The sequence below is a fragment of the Bubalus kerabau genome, chromosome 9, assembly GCF_029407905.1.
Source record: "Bubalus kerabau isolate K-KA32 ecotype Philippines breed swamp buffalo chromosome 9, PCC_UOA_SB_1v2, whole genome shotgun sequence".
Classification (NCBI taxonomy): domain Eukaryota; kingdom Metazoa; phylum Chordata; class Mammalia; order Artiodactyla; family Bovidae; genus Bubalus; species Bubalus kerabau.
In genome coordinates this window covers 44429866-44445001 of record NC_073632.1, presented here as the reverse complement: position 1 = coordinate 44445001, position 15136 = coordinate 44429866, and the positions used below count along the sequence as shown (strand labels likewise).

The window sequence follows — 15136 nt, the reverse complement described above, 5'->3', positions numbered from 1 at the left end:
ATTCTTGTAGTGTAAAAATCTGTACTTCGGGATTCGACAAACTCTATACATTTTCTGCCTCCTGCTGGTTGTGGAAACATTTTCCTTGCAAAAAATTGTTGAGATCCTTGAAGAAGTGGTAGAACATTTTTTGGTGCAAGTTTGGTTTTGGGAAGTGCTTTGAGGCTTCTTCTCTGTCTAACCACTGAGCTGGTTGTTGCTGGTTGAATATAAAATCCACTTTTCATTGTATGTCATAAAACAATCAAGAAATGGTTTGTTGCTATTGCGTAGAATAAGAGAAAATGACACTTCAAAATGATGATTTTTTAAATTTTTGTCAGCTCATGATGCGCCCACTTATCGAGCTTTTTCACCTTTCCAATTTGCTTCAAATGCTGAATAACCATAGAATAGTTGAGGTTGAGTTCTTCGGCAATTTCTCATGTAGTTCTAAGAGGATCAGCTTCAATGATCCTCTCAGTTGATCGTTGTCAGCTTCCTGTGATCAGTTACTATGCTTCTCATCTTCAAGGCTCTCATCTCCTTTGCAAAACTTCTTAAACCATCACTGCATTGTACACTCATTAGCAGTTCCTGGGCCAAATGTGTTGTTGATGTTGTGAGTTGTCTCTGCTGCTTTATGACCCATTTTGAACTCAAATAAGAAAACTGCTTGAATTTGCTTTTTGTCTAATATTATTTCCCTAGACTAAAATAAACATAAAATACACAGCAAGTAATGTCATTAGCAAAAAAAAAAAAAATAGAGAAATGCACATTAAAATATATTTAAGAATGTATTCCAATATCAAACGTCAAAGTTCACCAAAACCACAATTATTTTTGCAGCCTAACATTTGTTATTTTCCTAGGGCATTACCCTATTGGGAATCTACTAAACTTCATAAGAATTCCACTTTTTTTTTCACTTGGCTGAGACAGAGGTGGAGGGTGAGGGGTGGGGAGTATTGCAGCTTGACAAACGGATCTGTTGTATTTTAACAAACTTTACTGGAAATAATTTCAAATAGACAACTTCATAGTTTCTGAATAAATTATTGTTGTTTAGTCACTAAATCATGTCTGACTCTTCAGGACCCCGTGGACTGCAGCCCACCGCCCAGGCTCCTCTGTCCATGGGATTTCTCAAGCAAGAAAACTTCACTGGGTTGTCATTTCCTTCTCCAGGTTGATTTTCCAGACCCAAGGATGGAATCCATGTCTCCTGCACTCAAGGAGTCTCCTGCATTGCAGGCAGATTCTTTATCACTGAGCCACCTGGGAAGCCCTTCTGAATAAATACAGTCTGTTATAGGGATAGCCATGTCATCAAGTCATCAAAGATAAAGATATATCTTTCTTACATGTTCAACCACTATGTGAAGTATGTACAACTAACACAAAAAGCAGCAATAATAATAATAATAATAAAGTAAACCTCTAAGGAGAATGTTTTTATTGTAGTCTTTTGAGAAACACAAGGAAAAGACAGTATATAACACAGTTTACCCATGGAAGAGAGGTACTTGATTCATTTAAGGGGAATTAAGTAAATGCATTCATCATTATTTGGCCATACTTGGAAAGAAAGAACTACTCTTGTCATCCTTTTGGGTTCCCCTCAACCACAGCTCATCACAATGATATCAGTGGTTTCTCAAATTTCTCATTATATCTTCATTCCTAAAACATTTCCTCTTCTGACCAAAACACATAGGAATGAAAAGAAAGAAGAAAGAATATTTTTGAATGCACATGTGCTTGCATATATTATCATATCAGAGCAATTACAAGGAACCATTAAAAATGTTAATCACTTGGAAGTCTAGAGTGGAGACCAGGTAGTAAAAAGTTTTGATAATTAGGTAAATTTGAAGGTGATTTCCAGACTTCTATTAGAGGTCTGTATCTGGACTTCCCTGGTGGTACAGTGGATAAGAATCCACCTGCCAATTCATGGGACACAGGTTCAATACATGATCTGGGAAGCTCCCACACGCTACCAAGCAACTAAGCCCGTGCACCACAATTACTGAGCCCTTGCTTTACAGCCTATGAACCACAACTACTGAAGCCCATGTACCTAGAGCCTGTGCTCTGCAACAAAAGAAGCCTCGGCAGTGAGCAGCCCATGCACCACAACTAGAGAGTAGCCCCTGCTCGCCACAACTAGAGATAACCCGTGCAAAGCCATGAAGACCTAGTGCTGCCACAAAGATATACATTTAAATAAATATTTTTTTAAAAAAGAGGTCTGTGTGCAAGGTAATAAGACTTTGGCATTTGAGGCATTGTGTTAATAATCAGCATTAAGAGAAAGAGCAGTTATACCTAATAGATAGGAAATACAGTCAGCCCTCCTGTATCTGTGGGTTTCATATCCTCAGATTCAACCAACCACAGAGAGAAAATACTCAGAAAAAAATTCCAGGAAGTTACAAAAAGCAAAACTCGAATTGGCCTTATGGTCAACTATTTACGTAGTGTTTACATTACATAAGTAACATAGAGATAAGTATATGGGAGGATGTGAGTAAGTTATAGGCCAATATTGTGCCACTTTATATAAGGGACTTAAGGATCTGAGGGATTTTGGTATCTTCAGTGGTCCTGGAACCTATCACAAAGGACATGGAGCAACACTGTATATCCAGATAAAAATGAGACTGAAGTATTCCTACATCACTGAGACTTGAGTCCTAGAGTTTCCAATGTGCTTGTTCAAAACATAGCATCCAGGTACAAACTTGGCAGTCCAGTGGTTAAGACTCGACTTTCCAATGCAGGGTGTGCAGGCACAATCCTTGGTTGGGGAGCTAAGATGCCACATGCCTCAGGGCCATAAACAACAGAGCAATATTGTAACAAATTCAATAAATTCTTTTAAAAAAATGCATTGTTTAAAATAATTTTTTTTTAAGTAGCATATTTGTTCTCTCTCAACAAACTCTGCCCAGATAATGTCAAAAAGAGTGGTTTTATCTGTGGAACTAGGGCTGGATGAAAATTTCTTTCATATGGTTATCAGTACTTACCAAGAGTCTCTTATAGATGAGCCATTGTGCTAGGCATTTAGGACATGTCCATAAAGAGTCAAGGTTCCCGCCCTTGAGGAGATCAAGAGCTATAAGGAAGACTTGTAAATAGATTAGGAAATACAACAGAAAGCCAACTGGAAAACAAATTTAGATTCCTGCTTTCGAGAAGATTTAAATGAAATAAACAATTAAAACGAAAATATGAAGAGGAATCCAAGGTAAAATTTCAAACTCTTAGAATGGGAAAGACCCCATTCTGATGATTTGACCCATAAAAACAAAAAGCTATACATAGCAAGAGGTACTCTAAGCAAAGTCAAAAGAAAGAGGACAAATTGGGGAGAAAATATTTACAGCTTATATTATAAATAAAGGATTAAATTCCCTGAAAAGTTTTTATAAATTAAAAAAAATCCTAATATAATCTGAGCAAAGGACATGGACCTTTCACTTAACAGAAAATATAATGGCTCTGAAATATATTAAAATATATTCAACTTCACTTAGAACTACAAATTAAAATGATACCATTTCCTATCTATTAGATTAGCAAAAATCAAAAAATCTGATAACACAGTGTTATTAAGAGTTATGGGAGAATTTTCAAGTATTATTGCTACTGAGTCCAAGCTTGTACTACTTGCTGCATGACAGGCTAATCAATCGAGAGACAGGTTGCTGGAGCAAGGAATAACGACTTTATTTAGAAGCCAGCAGACTGAGAAGATGGTAGATGAGAATTCCAAAGAACTTTCTTCCCAGAGTTAGGGTTCAGGCTTCTTTTATACTAAAAGTAAAAGTTTTAGTTGCTCAGTCATGTCCAACTGTTTGCCACCCCATGGACTGTAGCCCACCAGTCTGCTCTGTCCACAGAATTCTCCAGGCAAGAATACTGGAGTGGTTTGCCTTTCCCTTCTCCAGGGGATCTTCCCAACCCAAGGATCAATCCTGGGTCTCCCACACTGTAGGCAGATTCTTTACCATCTGAGCCAAAGGGAGTAGGCAAAGTCCTAGTTCTAGTCAGACTCTGGAGGGGATATGCTAGTTTCATCTTTATGACAGCCAGTTCCAGGTGAGCCTGGTCAGGATATTTGTTGTGAGCTACACAAAGGCATTTTAGCTTAATGTTCATTATCAGAGGGGCAGGTTTCCCAAAGAAGGGCCATCATGTATGTATAATTTGAGCTTAAAGGCAGCATCCCCTTAGTGATTAACTTGTAACAGAATACAAAGTTTCTTTACTATTACATTTTTGATAGAAGTGTAAGTCAGCAAAATCTGATAACAATTTATAATATCCATCAAAACTATAGACACATACTTCCTTGTATCCAGAAATTCTACTTCTAGAAATTCATCCCACAATTATATCCATACATGTAAAATGACACATATACAATATTATTAATTGCAGCATTGTTTGTAGTAGCAAAAAGGTAACAAGAGTAGAAACAACCTGAATGTCCATCAATAAAAGTTGAGTAAAGTGGGGGTGTATATATATGATGGAATACTTGGCTTTGGGGTTATTTATTGCTATTCACAAACCACCCTAAAACATAGTGGCTTAAAACAATAATAATTATTGATTTCTTCTCAAAATTCGACGGGTGACTATGCTTAGTTGGGGAAGTTCTGTTCTATGTGATATGAGCTGGGGTTGCAGTCATCTGGAGACTCAATGAGGCTGTATTGTCCAAAATGGCTCATTCAGATGGCTGGCAGTTGGTGCTGGTTGTTGGACTGAAAGTAAGCTGAGACTGTTGATCATAGTGTATTAGCATTAGCTCTTCTCCATGTGTCCTCTCCTTATGGCTTGGGCTTCTTCCAGCAAGATGGCTTGCTTCCAAGAGGGAGTGTGGCCAGAGCATAAAGCTGTAGCTCTCTTTAAGGGTCAGCCTTAGAAATTATCACTTCTAACTCATTCTATTGACAAAATGAGTGATAAGGCCAGGCCAGATTCAAAGCAAGGGAAATAGACTTTTTCTCTTAAGTAAAAGTATGGCAAAGAACTTGTGGCCATCTTTAATCTACCAAAAAGAGAAAAAGTAATACTTTATATACTGATCTGGAATAATTTCCGGTATGCACTGTTAATTAATGGGTATATAACTGTGTATATAATATGATAGTACTGTCAATACAAAAAGTGTGGATGAGGAGAATACTTAATTGTTTACATGCACCCAGGAGCATCTTTAGAGAATACACAAGAAACTGGGTAGCTAGACCCAGAGGAAGAATGTTCAGTGATTTCTCTTTTTGCCTTTTGAATGTTTCATAATATGAAGGTATTATTTATTTTAAAATGTTAAACTATAAAAATGATAACATAGTAATTATTACAGGCTACATTTCCTAAAGATACGTGATGAAACAATCAATAGTCAATTCGGAAAGAAATGGAAAATTTTATTTAAGCCAGCCTGAGGATTATAACCCAGGAAACAGTCTTTCTGATAACTCAAAGGACTATTCCAAAAAGGTAAGGGGAGAGGCCAGTATGTTCGTGATTTTAGAGAAGGGGCACATGCACGTAATCAATCACACATCTTGCTCCTTGTGAGGAATAGGTATCTTAGTTAATGACTTTAGAGCTTTTCTACATACAGGAAGATGCAAGACACTGAGTTCACAAAGTTTTCTCCTGAAAACCTCTGACTATCTGAGGGCCGGTTCTGTCAGATTTCCCAGAGCATGAAGTGCTCAGATCTTCACCCTGAATTCATTTCAGGGTGTATTGTAGGTCAGCATCTGCAGTGGATAATGACTTGATTCTTATAGAATTTGATAGTGGGCAAAATTCTTATAATGTCGCCTTTTCAGCCTTAACTTAAATGAGGATTTGGGAGGCATTTCATGACCAACGTGTTCCACGTTGCTCATTCCCAGGTCAGCTGAGGGGTTCACTGACAGGTAATGTGCTATTACTGAACTAGGTCTTGTTAACAGTAGCCAAAAGCCTTTGGACTATTTGTCTTAACTTATTATGTCTGTTATGGTTCAGGAAACGTTTCTCTTTTGTTGCTTCTTCCCATATCTCAAGTTTTTAACACAGCCATTGATCTCATAAAACTACACATTTGGCCCATCATTTCAAGTCATCTAATCATCATTAATTTTATCAGCAGCTCAGTCACACATCTGGTAGTACAAGAAACAATAATTTCATAAATAAGCAGAATATAAGTAATATAGCAAGTAACATTAATAAGGATATAAGTAATAGGTTAAGCTAAGAACTTCTGTTAGGTAAGGCCTAATATCTCCCCAGGTCATCTGACCTAGTCTGTTCTCTAGCAGTTGCTATCTTTAAGCAAAATAATATTTTGGCATTGTACATAAAATTCATCAAAAGTATCTACATGCATGGGCATCTCAGGTGGCACTAGTGGTAAAGAACCCACCTGCCAATGCAGGAGATATGAGACGTAGGTCTGATCCCTGGGTCAGGAATATCTCCTGGAGGAGGGCATGGCAACCATTCCAGTATTCTTGCCTGGAGAATCCCATGGACAGAGGAGCCTGGTGGGCTGCAATCTATAGGGTGGCAAAGAGTCGGACACGACTGAAGTGACTTAGCATACATGCATGCATGTGCATACACAAGGCAAGTAGTAGGTCATTATGACCCTTTACAGGATTGAGAAAAGAAGGTCACCTTTTAAGGAGTGGCAGGGCTGGCACCAGGAGGAGAAAATTTGATCTTCATGGTTGAGCAAGCATCTCTGTCATTGGACAGATCCAGGTTATGCATTAATACAGATGCCCGATGGCAACCCAGTCCAGTATTCTTGCCTGAAGAATCCCATGGACAGAGGAGCCTGGCTGGATACAGTCCATGGGGTCACAAAGAGTCAGACACTACTGAGTGACTGAGATGATGCATCCTAGAAGGGAGGAAGGAGGTCCAAAGGGCCAGATGTTTAAACTTTTCCTGTCTTGCCTTAAAATATGAATTGTTATCTCATTAAGTATATTTAACAGACAGCAGGAAATTTAAGATATATTCCTAAAAATCCATTATTTTCATAGGATTTATATTCATAACATTATTGGAGCTCAGGAAACAGAACTGACAATTTGTACTGAGAGAGAATGATTCAAAGTAGCTTTTATGCTAGGGCTTGAAGGGTGAAAAGAGGCCTGAAAATATTGGTAAATTATAGTGAGAAGAAATCGAGATGGGTCAATCCTAATGGTTTCTGTTTTTTATGTGAAAGAGGAGGCAAGGTCATCCCTTGAATATGAGTTTTTCAGGGTAAGAGGGAAGGCTTAGAGAGAATGAAAAAGTTTGGCAGCATTTCTATAGGAAATGAGTAAGAGAAGCAAGAACAAGAAGATGAGCCAGGTCAAAAAATATCTGCGCTTGCAATCCTGCCATCAACAGCAATGAGATTTTTCTCCACTGACTCAGATACAGAGAAAACAAATAATGAACTGATCCACAGTTGACAATGGACAGGACAGGTATGGGAGAAAGTTAAAAGAATGTGGAAGGACCCTAGTATGAGAGGTATAAAAGTGATGGGCCCTGCAATCCTAGACAGGAATTCAGTAGAAATGGGAGACAATGAGAAATGAGCAGATGGAGAGGACCCAGAATGGGAATAAGGGCAGGGAAGTTAGACAAGGAGAAGACAACTTGATTCTTGGTTTGAAGTCAAAGATTTCAAACACAGGATGATTCTGGGTGCAGGTACAATCCAAGGAATGACTGACTGGGGTTCGGCTTCTAGTGTGGGTTATTAGAAATGTATTGCCGAGGTTTTATTTGACTGATAAGCGTAAATTGGGTAAATCCACTCATAACATTCAGGCATGGGTCAAATGACTGTATTTTTTATATTCAACTCTAAACACATGGTTTAACAACAGCTCCTACTTTTTGGCAACTTGTTAGTATATTTACATGAAAAGACAGCATAATATACTACCTACACAGTATTCTGGCACCATGTTAGAAAACCTGGGAATCATAATTTATGTAGACACTACAGATATAACTTTTAAAGTTGACAAATGATGATGGAAGAAAGTTAAGCACTTTCAAACATGTTTAAAATGCAAAATTTTGAGTTAAACTGTAAAAACTTCTTGAGAGAAGAGACCCTTTATTAACTCAGTGTACTCTGATACTCCTTTTGAAACCTTGCTCCCCTCACGCTCTACCAATGTGTAGAACTATGCTGGTCAGTAGTAAGAGATAAATAGTACTTCTTGTTTAAGTTACTGGTTGGTAATTTTATTTGTATCTTTTGGGGAAATGGATCCCAGCTACAATAATACCCACTACTCTCCCCACACCCCAGAAAGATGGGTGTATTCTTTCTTGTTCTATATCTAAAGAACAAGGCTACTTCCCTGATCAAATTCCAAATTTCTTAGGAAAACAGAAGCTGCAACTAAACCACACCAGTAACTTCCACTCACATGTCAGTTTAAAAACAAGTTGGGAAAGGTCAGCCTATTCAACTTCCTTCTATTGTTGAGTTCACCCAGTTCCTGATTATATCACAGTGTGGTGGTGATTTTTAGAGGCGATTCCTTTATCTGTTTCAGCTTTCTAAGCAACATAAATTAGCCAGGAGAGTTCTTTTCATCCTGAATACTATATGTCTTGGGAAAAGATTGTCTGTGATAAAAGCCATGATCTCCAGTGGCCTTTGCAAGAATGTCTGTGGCACTTAAGTGGAAACACGTTGAAGAATGGGGCCTAGGAAAGCTCACCAGTGACACAAAGAGGCCACTGGTGTGCAGTGACTTTCAATTCAAAGGGCAAAGACACTCCTGGGCAGTTTAAACACTAACAGTTAGACTTAATGAAAATAGACTATGGCTCCCGTTTGTTTAGGCTTTTATCATTTTGAAGTCATTAGCTTCGCCCCAATTATCTGAAAATATACATTTGTCCCATGTAATGGTTGAATAAGAATGACGTATAGAAAATTGTTTCTGAGGAAGTTTTTTAGCCTATCTTATGAAAAATTCAGAGTACTATATTTTGTTTATATTGTAATTTTATTGACTTTCTTTTTTACTTTTCGACTACCAATTCTAGTCTGTTTTCTATGCAATCTCTATATTTTAGTTCCCTTAAAAATGCTGCACGGACAATATCTCAGAGTGAAAGTGAAATTTAATGTATTCAACACGAAAAAGGAATATCAAAGGCACCATCTGCAAAACAGACAATCAAAAAAAAAAAAACAAAACAAAACAGGTGGGAGCAGTCTGGGAGGAGCCAGCGCCAGGCTAGGCACGCTTAGAGGTCATTTTTTTTCACTGTTGATGAGTGTGTACTGTTAGCAAGCTTGTAATAACACTATAATAAACCTGTAATAACATTGCTTACCAGAAGTGTTCCAAAGGCAATAAGTTACATGCATCGTCAGTGTTTAGAAATTTGGCTACCAAATAAGTAAGCTCAAAGCGGGGATGGGGAGTGGCGACCAGTGGTTAAGAGCAAGGTTCTGCTCTGCTGAATTCTAATGATGTGACCTTGGGTAACCTACTTAGCCTCTTCAGGTTTTTCACCTATAAAATAACAATAATGGAATTACCTCTTAGGGTTGTTTTGAGGATTAAATGAGGTAATAACATATGTAATAGTACAATATTACAAACAGTGCCTGGTACAGAGCAAGCACTGAGATATCATGGGGAATTCTCCACTCAGTTTTTAAGTTAGATTTGATTTCCAGGCGAGTCCTTAAAATGGTGAAAGTTTTTTTTTTTTTTAAATATCCTTTTCTAGAGGTGAAAAAAATAAGACCAAAGAGTCTTGAATGCTGTGAAAGGATAGTGAAAGAGGAGAGTCATCATTAAGTATTTTGCTTATACCAATAAGGAAACGGCTTAATTTATAGCAGGAAAGGCTAGGCTTCAAGTTTGTAGACTTCCTGCACATTGAACTGTAAGATCTTGCTGAATTGGAAATTACAAAGCAAAGCTACCTGATGTCATTTAACAAGGTATGAATAAACTTTGAAGCTTCTCTGTGTCCTTCTAATTGGATATGGACTGTAGCAATTTGACATAAACATATTACTATCAATAGGAAAGGAACTGGATTCTGACACTATTAGGGCTGCTTAACACTGAAATCAAATTGATTATATTCTTTGCAGCCAAAGATGGAGAAGCTCTATACAGTCAGCAAAAACAAGACCAGGAGCTGACTGTGGCTCAGACCATTAACTCCTTATTGCCAAATTCAGACTTAAATTGAAGAGAGTGGGGGAAACCACTAGACCATTCAGGTATGACCTAAATCAAATCCCTTATGATTATACAGTGGAAGTGAGAAATAGATTTAAGGGCCTAGATCTATCTGATAGATAGAGTGCCTGATGAACTATGGACTGAGGTTCGTGACATTGTACAGGAGACAGGGATCAAGACCATCCCCATGGAAAAGAAATGCAAAAAAAGCAAAATGGCTGTCTGGGGAGGCCTTACAAATAGCTGTGAAAAGAAGAGAAGTGAAAAGCAAAGGAGAAAAGGAAAGATATAAGCATCTGAATGCAGAGTTCCAAAGAATAGCAAGAAGAGATAAGAAAGCCTTGTTCAGCAATCAATGCAAAGAAATAGAGGAAAACAACAGAATGGGAAAGACTAGAGATCTCTTCAAGAAAATTAGAGATGTCAAGGAAGGCAATGGCACCCCACTCCAGTACTCCTGCCTGGAAAATCCCATGGACGGAGGAGCCTGGTAGGCTGCAGTTCATGGGGTCGCTGAGGGTTGGACACGACTGAGCGACTTCACTTTGACTTTTCACTTTCATGCACTGGAGAAAGATATGGCAACCCACTCCAGTGTTCTTGCCTGGAGAATCCCAGGGATGGGGGAGCCTGGTGGGCTGCCATCTATGGGGCCACACAGAGTCGGACACGACTGAAGTGACTTAACAACAGCAGCAGCAAGGGAACATTTCATGCAAAGATGGGCTCGATAAAGGACAGAAATGGTATGGACCTAATAGAAGCAGAAGATATTAAGAAGAGATGGCAAGAATACACAGAAGAACTGTACAAAAAAGATCTTTACAACCCAGATAATCACGATGGTGTGATCACTGACCTAGAGCCAGACATCCTGGAATGTGAAGTCAAGTGGGCCTTAGAAAGCATCACTACGAACAAAGCTAGTGGAGGTGATGGAATTCCAGTTGAGCTATTCCAAATCCTGAAAGATGATGCTGTGAAAGTGCTGCACTCAATATGCCAGCAAATTTGGAAAACTCAGCAGTGGCCACAGGACTGGAAAAGGTCAGTTTTCATCCCAATCCCAAAGAAAGGCAATGCCAAAGAATGCTCAAACTACCGCACAATTGCATTCATCTCACACTCTAGTAAAGTAATGCTCCAAATTCTCCAAGCCAGGCTTCAGCAATACGTGAACCATGAACTTCCTGATGTTCAAGCTGGTTTTAGAAAAGGCAGAGGAACCAGAGATCGGATTGCCAACATCTGCTGGATCATGGAAAAAGCAAGAGAGTTCCAGAAAAACATCTATTTCTGCTTTATTGACTATGCCAAAGACTTTGACTGTGTGGATCACAATCAACTGTGGAAAATTCTGAAAGAGATGGGAATACCAGACCACCTGATCTGCCTCTTGAGAAATTTGTATGCAGGTCAGGAAGCAACAGTTAGAACTGGACATGGAACAACAGACTGGTTCCAAATAGGAAAAGGAGTACGTCAAGGCTGTATATTGTCACCCTGCTTATTTAACTTATATGCAGAGTACATCATGAGAAACGCTGGGCTGGAAGAAACAGAAGCTGGAATCAAGATTGCCGGGAGAAATATCAATAACCTCAGATATGCAGATGACACCACCCTTATGGCAGAAAGTGAAGAGGAACTCAAAAGCCTCTTGATGGAAGTGCAAGTGGAGAGTGAAAAAGTTGTCTTAAAGCTCAACATTCAGAAAACGAAGATCATGGCATCCAGTCCCAGCACTTCATGGGAAATAGATGGGGAAACAGTGGAAACAGTGTCAGACTTTATTTTTCTGGGCTCCAAAATCACTGCAGATGGTGACTGCAGTCATGAAATTAAAAGACGCTTACTCCTTGGAAGGAAAGTTATGACCAACCTAGATAGCATTACTTTGCCAACAAAGGTCCATCTAGTCAAGGCTGTAGTTTTTCCTGTGGTCATGTATGGATGTGAGAGTTGGACTGTGAAGAAAGCTGAGCACTGAAGAATTGATGCTTTTGAAGTGTGGTGTTGGAGAAGACTCTTGAGAGTCCCTTGGACTGCAAGGAGATCCAACCAGTCCATTCTAAAGGAGATCAGCCCTGGGATTTCTTTGGAAGGAATGATGCTAAAGCTGAAACTCCAGTACTTTGGCCACCTCATGCAAAGAGTTGACTCATTGGAAAAGACTCTGATGCTGGGAGGGATTGAGGGCAGGAGGAGAAGGGGACGACAGAGGATGAGATGGCTGGATGGCATCACTGACTCGATGGACGTGAGTCTGAGTGAACTCCGGGAGTCGGTGATGGACAGGGAGGCCTGGCGTGCTGCGATTCATGGGGTCACCAAGAGTCGGACACAACTGAGCGACTGAACTGAACTGAACAGGGAGAATCAGTTCATCAAGGGAGTTCTATCAGCAATTCAGTATCTAAGCTCCCTTGATTAGATTCCAAGACCAATGATAAAGATAGGTAGGTTTGCTTTAGAGCGGTGTCTATCGTGATGTTTAAGGCCCAGCTATATTCCATTCAAATTACAGTGGAAAGCAACAGTGTTAAACACCTAATAATCCATTTAATTTGTTAGCAATCTCAGTTTAAATCGTTGTGTAGAAGACCTCCGTGGCAAGCTATTTTTACTACGTATTTTTGGGTTTTGGGGAATCTGTAAAGTTTTAAAATGTTAAAATTTTTAATATTTACTATTTTATTCTTTTACAGAAAATAGTACAAAACTTAAAACTATTTTCTAAACCAAATTTAGTCCAGAACATATGTTTGAAAGCATTGGTTAAAAAAAAAACGATATTTTAAAAAGTAAATGTGAAGAAAATCTAGAGAAAAGTTGGAATACCACCTTGTCATAATGATTAAATTTTAGCTCAAAGGGATTGAAAGATGATTTAATTTGCTCACCTATCTTCCTGTTACAGACAGACCGCTTTGTTGTTCCGTTATGATGTGAACAGTCTCCTTGAAATTGTATGACATTTGTATACAGACTTGTATGGCCATAGTAATGCCCTGGTGACAGATGAGAAAACAGAGGTGAAAGCACCTGCCCACAGTTCTGCAGAAGCTTGGTTTCTTACTGGCTTCTGGGACACTTTCCAAACTCTATAGAGTGTTGAAATGAAATGAGATCTGCTGCTGCTGCTGCTGCTGCTAAGTCGATTCAGTCGTGTCCGACTCTGTGCGACCCCATAGTTGGCAGCCCACCAGGCTCCCCCGTCCCTGGGATTCTCCAGGCAAGAACACTGGAGTGGGTTGCCATTTCCTTCTCCAGAAATGAGATCTACTAACTCTAAATTCATATAATATATCAGGATACACCACTTGGTTAAAGTTAACAGAGACAACAAAACTGATCTAAATCTTTACAAACTCATGCTTCACAAGGGACCGAATTTCTTGTAACAGTTGAAAAGTGCACCCACAGGAAGAAGATAGTACAGAGTACATTAGAGTGTACGACTGTATTAAACCTATTTTTAAAAATTAGCAGTCCCCTCTGGATAAAAGATGGGCAGGGAATCACATGGCAGAAGCCCAGGCCTGGGCCCCTTTGGCAACACAAAGCTCCGCTCAGCTACCAGGTGTGTGGTGCTTTCTGTGGTTTTCCATCTCATCATTTTAATTTTATGGGATCATAGCTTAAGGTGGCCTCACAGAAGCAGAGTCTTTGGAGATCCTGTAAAGTACAGATAAGAGAAGTCATTGAGGGAGAGTTGCAGGAGGCATTGGGGGAAATTGGATGAATATGTAACCCAAGCAAGAATAAGACAAAGACGTTCACTTCTGTACTGGGGGAATTGCATCTTACTGAGATGTTATGTCACTCACATCCGTTGGACATCAAAAGAGATAGAATCACATGTAAATAGATACTTTCAGCTTAATATTTTTATATCCTGGTAAATGATTCAAACCAGTCATTATGATTCAACCTTCTTATATTTGCCCTTGAAGGACAGGAAATATAACTCACTTCTTTGGTATTCCTCACAACATATAACATATGAAGACAGAGGGGGAAAGACAGAGTATTATTACATTTGTCCTAGGTTATTAAGGGAAAGGAAGGGAGAAAAAAATTCCTAGTTTTTTAGGTTGTTGCTCATTCTTGCAAATAAACCATGTATGTCCCTTCTGATTCGTCAAAGCTAGTTAATTGGGTGTGAGCCTATATTTTCATTTACGGTCCACAAACACTCATTCTAAATCACAACCTACTCCAATAGAAAAAAACAAAAAAACAAGCAAAACAAAACAAGCCCCAAGGCTGGCTGGCATTGAAAGTGCTGGCAGACAGAAGTGGTAGTCTGTTGGTAATTTTATAAGGTTTCTGTGCTGATCACCATTTGGGCAGTGTCCGCAATCGCTGATGAGGCGTTCACACACTCACAGCTGCCCTGGGCGCAAGACAACATCTGCACAAAAACAGACAAGAATTATTCTGACAATTAAAAGAGCTGGTTACTGCTAACGCTATTGTTGTGGTTTACTACAAGAATTTCAATTAAATGAAAATCAAATGTGGTTCTCTGAGGCCATATGGTGCAGTGAGGGAAGGGCCCCACTCCCGCAGTCAAGGACCCCCCCGTTCCTGCCCTGGCACTGCCAACGCCTCACTATGAAAGACAATGCTCGGCTGACACGTGCCCAGGCCTAAGCCCGGGTCTTTAGACTTGGAAACAAAGGACCTGTGGTTCATGAACATGCAAAGAAACTGAGAAAAATAAAGCCCATCTTAGAGAAGAACAGACATACCAGAAAGAACAGAAAGGAAGGATCAGGCTCAAAGAGAAAACTATTGAGGATGGTGCCAAGTAAGGTAATAAAAATTCTTATTATTTAGTGCCTAGACTACGCCAGGCCCTTAAAAATGTTCTTCATATACTTACT

The 15136-nt window shown here is 39.2% G+C and overlaps 1 long non-coding RNA gene across 1 annotated transcript in view; it reads right to left on the bottom strand.

The window, feature by feature from the left end:
- Positions 1–5273: 5273 nt before the first annotated feature.
- The window catches only part of LOC129619785 (uncharacterized), a 43396-nt gene continuing 33533 nt past the window's right edge, over positions 5274–15136 (bottom strand). Inside the window, exons 7-10 of the long non-coding RNA XR_008698107.1 lie at positions 14590–14661; positions 13148–13922; positions 6682–6910; positions 5274–6560 (exon numbers count right to left, since the gene is read on the bottom strand). This is a non-coding gene — a long non-coding RNA (uncharacterized LOC129619785). The remainder of the gene's footprint in view (positions 6561–6681; positions 6911–13147; positions 13923–14589; positions 14662–15136) is intronic.